Raw genomic sequence first — 3,510 nt, forward strand, 5'->3', positions numbered from 1 at the left:
TTTTTAATCGAAGCGGTCTTTTATTTCTAGAACATTGTCGACAATCGATGGGGGCCTGTAATAGTAGAAGGCTTTCTATTCGTAAAAATCCGTTAATTTCATGTCGTGGACTGGGTAGTTTTTCCTAGCAGCCTTAAGCTGGCGAGATTCAACGCGATCACCCGATCTCATCCCTCGTCATTTGCTTGCAGCAGTGCACAGCCGATGGCAAAGTCCGGAGCGTTACAGACGACACTAAAAGAATGATCGGGGTCTGGCAACGCCAGTATTGGTGTAGGAAGAAGGCTGTTTTTGACCCTATCAAAAGCCCCCGATGCTCGGTATCCCAACACCATTCCGTATCCTTCTTAAGGAGATTCGATATTAACCGTGCCATTTCCGCATACTTTGTGATATTCTTGTGCAATTAGTTGGCGAGGCCAAGCCAATTGCGCAAGTCCGTTTGGCTCTTTGGAACCGGTCAGTTCACATTGGCCTTGACCTTAGCGGGATCCGCTCGAAGGCCATGTTTCCAATGAAGCACCTCAAAACGGAGATCTTCAGCGCCGAAGATGCTCTTATCTTCATGAAAATACAGCTTATTCGTGCGCATGCACTCGAGCATCGCTCTCAAATGGACGACGTGGTTTCCCTCATCTGTCCACCCGTGTTTCGCATGACTATGAAAGAAGACGTCGTCGAAGTATGTCTGTGCATACGTCCGGTGTAGCCTGAACAACTGCATCACACAAGACTAATAAATGTTGCTGGTGCATTTGACAGCTCTTAAAGCATCTGTCGCTCGGAGTACTCACCGCTGTTAGCGGAATTTTACTCGCTCTCATGAGCAAACGGTGATTACAACTGGCCAAGTCAAGTGCACTGTGCATTGTGTATCCGATAATGTTGTTCTGGAGATTATACTTCTTAGGAATCGGCGTATGCGCCGGAATGGCGGTGGCGTTGAGCTTATTGCAAGCATGGACGATACGCCACTTGCCGTCCGGCTTCCGGGGGAACACCGTGGGGAGACTTGATTTCACGCACTATTCATGGGTCGTACCTCGCACGGAAGAAGGCGACAATGACGTCACACTGCAACTTGGGCAGGGGCAATTGGCGTGTTACGCAGTATTTGGTTCCCGGAACCAGGTCGATCTCATGACGCACACCTAGGTCCAGAGGTCGGACCGACGGCGGGTCTTTGGAGACAGCGGCTTGAACTTTCTTCACCAAAAGATAGCACGAATCCGAGGGATTCTTCAGAATCGAGGATCAACTTCTTGCGCTCAGCACCCTCTTGGTACCCCCTGGGCAGCTTCATCCAGAAGCGACGACGAGTTGATTTACTCTTCCGGTCGTATAATGACAACTTCGGCTAAGTCACCTGCCTTCAAGGCACCAATCAATCCTTTGAAGGACATCTCGTCTGACTCAAGAAGAGCATCTACCGCAGGAATAGCCTCGAGGGTGTTGTCACTGTCTTCCTCCCCCGTCATCCCGCTGACGAGGGTGTATAGCTGCGCGCTTAGACACATCCTGAACCAGGGTCGACACCCGGCGTCTTGCAGCTAGCATACCGCGTCGCTGTCACCGTCACCTCTCCACAGAGGTTCAACATCTCAGCGAGACCAGTGGGAACATGAACTTAGCGTTGTCCAGTGTTAGCTCCACTTCCTGCTTCACCAGAGCCATGATGTTATGAATAACATCCGACGAAGAGCTGCTAGATCCGCAGTCTTTGTCTAGCGGATAACGTGCCACTCCATCCGCATCCGAAGGGCCTTACCCACGATGCCTTGGACCATGCCACTATTGGCATGCAGCGGCAGCTTCGAGACTTGAGCAACGCTGAGCCTACTCCACGTGCATCACTGGGGCCTCGCCCTCGATGTCTTGGCCCTTGGTCGACCAGCCAGCACATTGACAGCCCCGGTCTAGCGCTCGCGCCAACAGCTCATCTGCTTCCTAGTAGAAGTGAGTTCATGACTCTCCAAAGCTCCACAAGAAGACGCGCGCGTAGCGCATAAGAACTTCAACCTCCAGTAGATCCATGGCTCATGGTGCTCCGACCATGCCAAACCAAGGATGAGGTCATATCTTGAAACCAAGTCTAAGACTAAGCAGCGTTCCACACTATCGAGTTCAAAAAACTTGACACCAAGTCCGCAGAAAACCTCGGTACCGTGACACAAGTTCCCGTCGCTAAGCAAACAGTGACGATGTCATTTAACCGCACATTCAGCGCCTCGGCATACAGCTGACTTCATTCTGGCGTGGAGCGTCGAGCATAATTCTCCGACGCCCCGGAGTTTATAAGGACCTTCCATGGCTTCTCAAAGCCCTTCACGATTGCTTTCACGAGCAGTAAGCCTGGCTTGCATACACGTTCAGTATAAAGATCACGGAGCTCTTCGGAACTGGGCCATGCTGATCGCTACCTCTTTGAGACTCAAGAGAGTCTAGTTCTTCCCCAGTAGGGTGCCCCGCGCCTACTGAGTGTTGTCGTTTCCCTGCGACAAACCAAAGTAGTGAGTAAGTAAGAAGTGAAACATCGGCTCGATAGATCTTGACGCGGCTTGCGCAAAGGACAACCAGTCCGAAGGTGACGAGTGTCTCCACAGACAATACACCGTCGGGCGTTCGAGCGCTGCCTAGCAGCTCGGAGCTCTGCCTCCTCTTTCTCAGCATAGCTGAGATCCATCGGCTTCACTCGACGAGCTGCTAGAGTGTGCATTCCAACCAAGTCGTGCCAACTTAAAGTTGTATCTGGCATTCAATGCCACCTTCTTTAAAAGAAGATGGGTGCACACGTAAGACTTCCATTTTGGCCACACCAGTGCGGAGCCCCACACAAAGCCAATCACTGTGATCGCCCCGGGGAGAGGGTTGGCTGCCATACCGGCAATGAGAGTTTTCAACTCCTGGACAAAGTCCACCAACTTCTTCTTTCCCCGTGAGGCGGCAAGGAAACGCGACATGCCTGATTAGGCGGCGAGAACACTCGTAAAAGCTGTAGCTTCAGTTCCGTCCAAGGGGAACGCTGTCTCAGCCGAGGTGCCGCACGTCACTGCCTATTCTGGAGCTCGACCACCGAGCTTGGAGATAGCTAGCGCTACGCGCTGTTGCTCGGTTTGGCGCTTGGCGAAAGCTATAGCCATCTCGGCTTCTCTCACTCAAAGCAATACCTTTCTCTCGAGTCTTAATGAGCGGATTGTGTCGGGAGGATCCATCCGTCGTCGACGGTGTCGTCACAGACGCAGCCGACGCCGATATCTTCTGCTTTGGGTGCTCTAGCAGAAGATACTCATCACTCGAAAACGCCTTTACGCGCGCGCTGATCGCTTCAAGTCCTTGCGAAGCGAGGTGTTGCACGTCCTCAGAGCCAAGCAGAGACATCTGATCTTTAAGCCCGTCCTGCATGCCCTGGGGCAAATAGGAGAACTGCTTTATCCTCACAGAGGATCAGCTGTAACGACTAAGGTCTAGATTGACTACAAGTGCTACCAAGTGCAGCGGGGCTGCCGTAGC

The sequence above is a fragment of the Plasmopara halstedii genome, assembly GCF_900000015.1.
Source record: "Plasmopara halstedii genome assembly, contig: Scaffold_292, whole genome shotgun sequence".
Classification (NCBI taxonomy): domain Eukaryota; phylum Oomycota; class Peronosporomycetes; order Peronosporales; family Peronosporaceae; genus Plasmopara; species Plasmopara halstedii.